Raw genomic sequence first — 10,336 nt, 5'->3', positions numbered from 1 at the left:
AAAAAAATGAGACAAACTGATATAAAATCAGTCTAACACTTTAATATAACCAAAACAATTGATTTGTGAAAAGACCAAAATGCCCTTAAATTTCCGGAACGGACTCCCTGCCAACTGCCCAACTTTCAAAGATCATAACTCGCTCATACGAACTCGGAATCGAGCAAACTCGATGGCGTTGGAAAGATCGTTCCACAAGCTTCGAAACCATAACTGGAACTACTCCTAACTCATCCTGAGCTACGAGTTACGACTGCTCAAAGTTGGCCAAAAACTCACTGATTTCCACACTTAGCCAAATTTCCAGATTTTTGAACTTAGCCAAATTTTTCCAGATTCTGGACTGCCAAATTTCCAGATTTTAAATTTTTTCCAAAAATGACTATTTCCAAATTTCAAGCTTCTTCAAAGCCACTTCAAATTGTCGGATGTTACATCTTTTTTGCATTATTTGTTGTTCACTGCAAAATGCAAGTGACATTTAATAAATTTTTTTGTTATTGCGAAAAAAAATTATAATGAAGTTTTTTTTTGGCAAGATGGTGAGTATACACTTGTAAAAGTCGAATGCAATTTAAGTTCGAAGGTTCTCGTTCAATGAATCCGATCCACACTTAAGGGATTCCTTACATTTTGATTAGGTATCAGATTGCTACTCAAATTTGACAAAAATCTCTAAAAACTTCATTCAAACAATTTATCAAACACTTTAAGTGCACCATTTTACTTAATAATTTTTAGCACTGTATGTTCATTTTTTGGCCTCCAAAAATTCATAATTGTAATTTGCTATTCACTATGACAATCACAATACACAAAACACCCTTTTTTTCCATTAAGTATTTGACAACTTAAAGCACAAATACACTTTAACTAAAGAAAAGAAGGAGAAGTTCATTGATTCTCATGTCTTCCCATATTTATGGGCTGCTCTGAAATAATTTTGCAACAAAAACAATAGTAAAAAAATGCAGAAATGACAACTCTACCCCTGAATTCCGGCCAATCTCCGGCAACCCAAAACCCCCGTTCATTTTCTTCTTTTTCAGGCAAAACGCCATCACCAAATGACCTCCAACCCAACCGTTCTCCTTCTTCCTCACACCGGAGCACAACCCATGAAGCAAACTAGCTTCGAGCTCGCTAAACCCACCAAATACCCAACCCCAAACCCATCAGATCCGCCATCTCCGGCGAGAATCATCACGAAACAACACTGTTGCAACCAGTAGCTCGAACCAGACACAAAACAGCAACCAAATGACCCCCCAAACCCCATGAAAACATACCCAATGAGCTCCAAGCTAGCAAAACCATTAGGAGGAATTAATTTTGATTCTTGTATAAAATTAATTTTGATTTTTTTTAGTTCTAAAATGACGTGTAAAATATTTAATTAGTTGGCAGCCATTGAGTGGCTCACTAATACACGTGGGAGCGTTTGCATTTCACGCTCTTTGGCTCCGAAAATCGTGTGTTTATTTATTTAAAGGTAGGATAGTTAAAGTGCCTATTTGTGCATTATGAAAGTTGGAGGTCAAAGTTAAACTTTGAAGCCAAGTTTAGGGGTCAATATATGTATTATGCCTTTTAATTTATGGGACATTTGGATTTGGTATTAGTGTATCGTTATACTTTCCGTGACTATGCCATTTTGTTTTGTAGGTGACATTATCAGGTTTACTTAATTTTATTGATGGATTATGGTCGAGTTGTGGAGACGAAAGAATCATAATTTTCACAACAAATCACATAGAGAAACTCGACCCTGCATTGTTGCGACCTGGTAGAATGGACATGCACATTCACATGGCATATTGCACACCTTGTGGCTTCAAACTTCTTGCTACCAATTACTTAGGGATTAAAGATCATAAATTGTTCAAAGAAATTGAGGAATTGATTGACATAGCAAATGTGACACCAGCAGAAGTGGCAGAGCAATTGTTGAAGGAAGATGAAGTTGAGAATTCCCTTAAAGGGTTGATTAATTTTCTTCACAAAAAGATAAAAGAGAATGAAGAGGTTAAGGCAAAGAAAGTGGAAATAACACAAGTGGAATCTGTTGATGAGAAGGAGGAAAATGTTGAAAATGAGATTAAAGAAAAAGAGTAAGAAAAGGACTTACCAAATGGGGAAAGTACTTAAATCCACATAAAAAAAAGTTTGTCTAATCCAATTTCACGCGGTGTAGCGCCACATTTAATTAATCTATATAAATAATATAAAAACGCATCTTGTAAATTGTACAATATTATACGAGAACTATACTGAGAGAATCCCTTTCACTTAATCATATGATTAGAAGATAGGTTATATAATTTTGTACGTATTAATTAATCTGAATTAAACGACTAAGTTGTATGTCCCCTTGAGAATATTATTATATTCACACTATTTTATAAATAAAATACGTACTAGTGCTATTTTATGATATTATATTTATAATATTAATCATTTTGTCAAAGATTCATTTCATGATGTTCATAAAAATTATACTTTTAGTTTTTATGATTAATTTAATTAAAATATACTAAATTGAAAAATATAAATCAATTATTTTTTATAATATTATTTAAGAACATATGTTTATCAATCAATATATTTTCAAGAGACAATATATACCTTAAATATTTAATTTAATATCAATTATAAAAGTCCTTATTTTTGTAAATACAAATTATTCTTAGAAATTATGTCAGGTATATTTGACAAACCAAACAAGCAATAAAAAATAATCTCAACATAACTAATTCTATATAACTTATTCCAACATAATTAATCCCAATATAACTTGTCATAAAAGCAAACGACCCTTAATACTCAATAATCAGACTGTAAACCCAGATAGTTTTGTCCACCGGCGGCGAATTTGTCATCAAACCGGTAGCACCAGCAAATTGATTAATGAAATGCACGGAATCGGTGGCATCCATTATTGTCCGATTTGGCTCCGTTCAGCTAATTTAATTTTCCGGCCGACTGATTTTGAGTAAGGTAATTTTTCCCTAAAACTCGGTCTCATATGATCTGTAAATTGAGTTATAGTGCTTTGACTCTGCTCTCGCACAATAATGATAGCCCTAACTTCAATCTCTTGCGAGTTTCATTGTTCAACTATTTAGCCCTAACCTATCACCTTTTCATGAGTTTCTTGCGAGTTTCGATGTGTGTTTTGATACAAAGGACGGATAGTTTAGGTAAGTAAAGAGAACCATTGATGGTTGAGGTGTGAAACTTACGAAAAAGTGATGGTTTAGGTGTTTTTTTTAACCATTAACTCAACAAAAAAAGGAGTATTAGTAATCAAAATTTGAAACTTTCTACAATAGAAGAGCAAAAGCATAATCGACATATGAGAATAAATAATTATCATTCTGTATTGAGGTTATAGTGCTTGACGTGAAAGACTTCAATCTGAAGTCATTTTCGAAGTGTTTGGATTGAGATATAGTTGATTCATTGAATTTCCTACTATTCAAAGCAACCTTTTTACGGCCCGGGATCTAAGCATTTGAAATCTATTAGTTTCCAAATCCAAATCAGTCCATCCACAACGGTTAAGAGTAAAGTTAATATCATTTCTTAGAAAAAATACGGATTAGTATATTAGAGAACTTCTTTCGTATGTTCTTTAATATGTGTTACCTGGCTTTAGGGTTTTTTGGAAACCGTCTCTCTACTCCTATGAAGTAGGGGCAAGGTCTGAATACACTCTTCCCTGCCCACACCCCACCATATGGGAACTACACTGGGTATGTTATTTTTGTTGTTTATATTAGAGAACGTGACAACTAACATCTCCAACTATTGGTATGGTTTCTGTTTTCTGATTATAATTAAGTTGTTAAAGATGAGATTGTAGTTGATGAATTGGAACTTGCTAATTTCATATTTTTCTCTTTCAATTTGAAGGAATCTCAAAAATTAGCGACAAAAAAGAGATATTGCACGTTTATTAGCATTGTCATTGTGATTTGATGAGGTACGTTAACTTATTCAGCTCATTGCTTTTTTCTATTTTCGGACAAATTTATTATATAGCGTGTTTAATCATCTCAGTCTATGTTTTGAAATCATGAAACAAAGTAACTTTACTAATTTATAAGATAGTGTCAATATTTTGGGACTCTAAAAACCCAAAGAGACTCACATATGCTCCCTCTAACCACTTTTACTTTTCTACTTTTAACTTCACACACATCTTAAGTAACAATGGCTGATATGCGTATTTTACCACAATGCCAATATTAATTGATGAATACTCTTAGGTCTTGGGAAATGATTTGTGAAATAAGTAACTAATGTTGACGTTAAATATATCTTTCTTTTTTTTGTCTATTCTTGATATATTAAAGTCTAATAGTGTGAAGAAGTAATTATGGACATGGTTACAGAAAGCATGAAGTATCTGTAAATAAAATGTAGGAAATCGTTGTAGAATTATTTTCTCCTATTCAAGTTTTAAATGAAATAAGAGATCGTTTTCTCATCTGAACTACGCATAAACCAAAAACAATAATCGCAATACGAAATTCCAGCTAATTCTGTTTGTTCATCAATCAATATAATAGTACTCTTAAGGGGGACATACTACTTGATCGTTTACATCAGATTAACGAATACAAAATTATATAAACCATCTTCTAATCATGATTAAGTGATATGGATTCTTCCTCCGCATCTTAGATCCCATTTCCATTACTTTCTGTCTTCTCATCAACAGACTTCATTTGAGTTATTTCCACTTTCTTAGCCTTGTCCTCTTCCTTCTCTTTCATCTTTTGGTGAAGAAAATTAATAAACCCTTTAAGTGAATCTTCAACTTCATGTTCCTTCAACAACTGCTCTGCCACTTCTGCTGGTGTCACATTGGCTATGTCAATCAATTCCTAAATTTCTATGAAAAATTTATGATCCTTAATCCCTAAGTAATTGGCAGCAAGAAGTTGAAGCCACGCGGTGTGCAATATGCCATGTGAATGTGCACGTCCATTCTGCCAGGTCGCAACAATGCAGGGTCGAGTTTTTCTATGTGATTAGTTGTAAAAATTATGATTCTTTCGTCTCCATGACTCGACCATAGCCCGTCAATAAAATTTAGTAAACCTAACAAGGTGATTTGCAATAATAAAAAAAAATATTAGTAAGGTAAAGTATTACACACAACACAATACACTAATACCAAATCAAAATTTTCCCAATAATTGACACTAAATTTATTCAAGAAAATCACAAATTAATGGAGGGTGAAATTATTGTAGTTCCATGTCAGTAGAATTTGTAAAAAAATATCGACTAATCCGTAGGCAAGAACACATTATAACAATTGTTTTGAACCCTTTCATACTCTTGTCATGTCGAAATACTGCACAAAAAGAGGAACAGTAAAGATAGGAAATAGAAAATATAAGACTAATTTACCGTGCTTTCATCTGAACTAGCATAAATAGCTCGATTAAGCAAATTACCTTGCAAGTTAATGGTACAATCAATGTCCTCAATAACCAAAATGACTTATTGGTTGTGGCAACCAACAACTTCCTTAAATCTGAATTCCTCGTCAATGCAGTTAACTCCAAATAATATATATCGAAGTTCAAATAATTCGTCATTGCAGCAATCAAACTAGATTTCCCAGTCCCCGGAGGACCAAACAACAAATACCCTCTTTTCCATGCCTTCCCTACTTTCATGTAATACTCTTTCCTCGTCATGAATCTCTCCAAATCCTTCAAGATCATGTCTTTCTGGTCTGATTCCATCGCGATTGTCTCAAAAGTGGCGGGATAATCAAAATTCACCGGCTTCCACATGGCATGTAAATTGTACATCTCTTTGTAACCCACAGTATGAATCTTGATTGTCTTGTTTTTGTGTTTTTGCAATATTGCTTCTTCCATGATGTATTGCAAGTACGAATTATGGACAAGGTCCTTGTTTTTCTTATAAAATGTCAGCTCAAAGGATCTTATTACTGATTTCTCAGCGGAATCCATGTCTCTGGGGTTGTAAAAGTTTTTAGATTATATTTGTCTACAGAGCCAAATCCATTTGAATGATTGTCCGTTATAAACATCTATCACCTGTTGGAATAAAACCTTAAGATTAGAAAAAAGCATCATCTTCACAAGATCTATTATGTTAAATTATTACGAAGGCAAATTAAATGTGGAAGCTTACCTGAGCACTCATGAATATAGAACAATTTTTCAAATCAAGACGTGAATTTTAAGGGAAGTGATTTTCACTTTTCTAATGGTAGATTGTTAGAAAAAATTTCATATGTCTAATCTGGAGAGCATAACCCTATTTATAATTACACATAGTTTGTTTGTCTCTATTTTGTTTGGTTTATCATTAAATTAGAAGTTGTATCAACATATCTACACATAAATCACATACTTTATGATTTTTCTTACGAACATTTAACTTTTTGCATTAAGTTGACTACCTGACTACTTGCATTCTATGTTGCTCGGACCCTAAAAAATGTGGTTATACACATGTCAGATTCTCCAAAAGTGCATAGCATTAGAAGGATCTAATATTTTCACTCCACAATCACTACAAAAAAACTGAAATTTGCTACAAATTTTATTGCTTATTCGTTGCTAAATAGCTCATAGCTAACACAAGTTTTGGATAATCTGTAGTGACATATATTGTTGTTAAGCTACAAAATTTGTCCACCACTAATCCATATATTCTTAGTAGTAAATATCTTTTAAGAGTCCAAGCAACATAACTTTTAGTTTGATCTAAAACTTTTATTATAACAAATAATATAACATGCAATTATCATTATATATATAGATGTGTGTTTGTGTGTGCAAATAATTACCTCCTCATTACATTCCATGGCGATGTTGAAATTTTTCTCCTTCTCATTCTTACTGATTTTAAGTCTATGGATTTGAGGGGACAACTTGTTGGCCAAATAAATTGCTGCAGCTTCATAAATTTTGTTGTTTACGAGGCCATCAAATTCGTCAATCACCAAATTAGCTGATTTGAGAAGTTGGTGAACATGTTTTTGAGACCAAAGAAGAGATATGCATGCAGTTCCCTGGGGATGTAGTTGTGGATTATCATATGAACCAACATGACTGTTGCAACAACTGAGCCTACTCTCGATAAAAGTGTCTTGGCGAGGGTCATTTTCGATTATGTTGATGAAGAGGACATGCTTCTTAAGGGCTCTTTGGCTAGTGGGTGTGTAACAACTAATTTTTTTTTTCCTGAAAATGTAATAATCAAGACAAGAAAATAGCGACAAATAATTAATATTTGATTTCAAGTGGATTACAATCTTTATGAAATCTTAAATAGAAAGACGTAATCCTTTTATTCTTATCATCATGACTAGTTTTTTGGATGGCGAAAGACTATAAAAGGCGACAAGGGTCTGCCTTGCCACAAGGCGAGGCGAGGCGCTCGCCTTTTAAAGGGCGACACCGTTTAATACCAAAAAATTAAATTATTTAATTGCATATGTAAATAATCAAAATCTCAATAGCAATAACATATTAGCAAATATTTCAATTCAAAAATTGAAAATAGATAATACATACTAAAATAGAACTTGAATGAGAAAAGGCACATAACAAAAGTCAAAACAAAGGTAGAAGTGATTCTAAAGAAGGAAAAAGAAACAGAGGAGGAAGAAATATGTATTGGTTAGACTTTGGAGTCGCTGGAAAAGTCTGGTTAGTCGTTAGAGGAGTCTAGTCGAAAACCCTAAAATTACCTTTTAACTTTTAAATTCCTAAATTGGTTGCCTTTTTTAAGAAAATACAAAAGGTGATGCCTTTCTCGCCTTTTGCCTCTCGCCTTTTGTCATCATGGTGTTGCATTTTGAAGATTGCCTCGCCACTAAGCTAAAAGGATTTTGAAGATCGCCTCGCCTCTCGCCATTGGCGACGAGGTGATCGCCTTTCACAACACTGATCACGACCATCAACTCAAGGATTTTGCTTGTTCTTGAGTTGATGAATCCTTTGTTATTTAAAATTTTGTACGAATATAGAGCTAGACTTTGATCAGACATATGGAGGTATAGAAACTTACATATCACCTCCAGAGATGAAGAACTTGCAGATCACCTCTAGAGAGATGTATGTAGTTCTCTCCTCTTCTTTAGATGATCTGCTGATTACACATGCCTTCTCCCAATTCTTTGAGTGTCCCTTGAGAGGTATGTAACGCCCCTATTTATAGTTGTAGAAGGTAGACTATTTAAGAGTAGATTAACTCTCTTGCTTGATTTTGATTGGCTCATTTGATGAGATCACATTTAAATGGCCAAGACATGTCAGTTGGAACATTTGTCTGCCTTTGATTGGTGTTTAATATGACTAGGAGTGCCACATCATTCGAATACGTGACATCATTTTATTTGTCCTTTATTTGACTTGGTGCGTCATGTTATTTGACACGTGGCATGGGCCTTGGCCTAATCTAGCAGGCTCATTATTTGATGACCAACTTAATGGACTAGCTCACGTGAAATTGGACTGCGCTTTAAATCCATATCTTGGAATTAAAAAATTTATTCTTGATTTGGGTTTGATATTTATTGAATTTATCTAAATTTAATCTGAATTTATTTCCATAAACTCCTAAGTCTACTAATTCTTCAAGATTTTGCTCTAGTGTTATATGCCTAGAGCAAGAGTGAACTTGTAGAAAGCAAGAGTGACTTGTAGAAACTGGCATCCTTGACTCATTGGTTTAGATTAGTTTTAAGCTAGAAGAGGACTTGGGTTCAATACTACTTAACCGCAATTTTTTTTATGAGTATATTATATTTTCAAAACTAAACTTAGTTTGAGGTTTGAACCCCACGACTTCAAACACCAAAAGCGGATGGTGAACCAACATGCAATTAGTTTATTCGTGTCAAGTAACATCATTTTGTTTTACATATAGCTTTATACTTGGTGTGTATATATATATATATATATATATATATATATATATATATATATATTTTATTATTTTTTGTAAAATTTTCGACAAAGCGGTGTCGCTTGACACCCCTTCGCTAAACGTAAGTCTGCCCCGTTGAGCTCCCCTATTCTTCATATTTGCAAAGAAATAAGCAGAATTAGAATCCTCTAATTGGAGCCACCGGACTCTAGATTTCAGCCTATTATGCTCTCCTCAATCATGCTCCATTTTTGTAGTTTCAATTTCAGTGACTTTTCCTGCTCAAACATTATAGAGTCGTGCCTATGAACCCTCATTTATTCTTGATGATCAGCTAGATCTTTCCTGCATTGGACTTCCTTCTTATCTATTTGAAGGAGTTTATTAGGGGGGAAAAGGTGAGTTTGATAGCAATATTGGAACACAAGGTAAAGGAGAATAAAGGCAACAATGTTGTAAAGATGGCCCCAGAATGGGAATGGCAAGCAAACTAAGCTCAAGGTACTAGAAATAATATTTGGATTTTGTGGAATCCAACTATGATGGAGTACACTATGCTTAATAAAGGGAAGTTTCCAAGTCATAGTCAATACCAACTATTGTTAGTCTTGGTACAATTTTTACTAATTACTTTGGACAATTTCTCACTTTATTTGTTTTTCTTTTCTTCACTTGATTTTACTATAAATTTACCATTTTCCTCAATTGCAATTGCATCAATATATTGGTTACTATTTTTATTTACACATTTCGTGCATAACACTAACATCCACTAGCCAAAAAGCCCTTAAAGAATATGTCCTCTTCATCAGCAGAATCGAAAATGGTCTTGGCCAAGATTGTTTTATCGACAGTAGGCTCTATTGTTGTGACAACCATGTTGGTTTGTTCGATAATCCACGACTACATCCCCTTGGAACTCCATGAATATCTCTTCTTTGGACTAAAAAATATGTTCACTAAGTTCTCAAATCTGTTAACAATGACGATAGACGAATTTGATAGCCTTGTCAACAACGGAATTTATGAAGCTGCTGAAATTTATTTAGGCAACAAGTTGTCACCTAACATCCATCGACTTAAAATTAGTAAGCCTGAGAAGGAAAAGAATTTCAACATCGCCATGGAACGTAATGAGGAGGTAATATCTTACACACACATCTCTCTCTATATATATATATATATAATGATACATGTTATGGTATTTGTTATCTTAAAATTTTTAGACTAAACTAAAAATTATGTTGCTTGACTTTTAAAAGATATTTACTACTAAGAATACGTGGATTAGTGGTGGAAAAATTTTGTAGCTAAACAACAATATATGTCACTACATATTATTAGAAAATTGTGCTATCTATGAGCTATTTAGCAACAAATTTCGTAGCAAATTTCAGCTTTTTTG

The 10,336-nt window shown here is 33.5% G+C and overlaps 2 pseudogenes; one reads left to right on the top strand and one right to left on the bottom strand.

Moving 5' to 3' along the window:
* Positions 1 to 2,192, top strand: part of LOC125860245 (protein HYPER-SENSITIVITY-RELATED 4-like) — a 6,432-nt pseudogene extending 4,240 nt beyond the window's left edge.
* Positions 2,193 to 4,685: 2,493 nt separating this feature from the next.
* On the bottom strand, positions 4,686 to 7,167 carry LOC125859142 (protein HYPER-SENSITIVITY-RELATED 4-like; annotated as a pseudogene).
* Between the last annotated feature and the right edge of the window lie 3,169 nt (positions 7,168 to 10,336).

The sequence above is a fragment of the Solanum stenotomum genome, chromosome 3 (genome assembly GCF_019186545.1).
Source record: "Solanum stenotomum isolate F172 chromosome 3, ASM1918654v1, whole genome shotgun sequence".
In the NCBI taxonomy this organism is placed as follows: Eukaryota; Viridiplantae; Streptophyta; class Magnoliopsida; order Solanales; family Solanaceae; genus Solanum; species Solanum stenotomum.
This window is presented reverse-complemented; position numbering and strand designations above follow the sequence as displayed.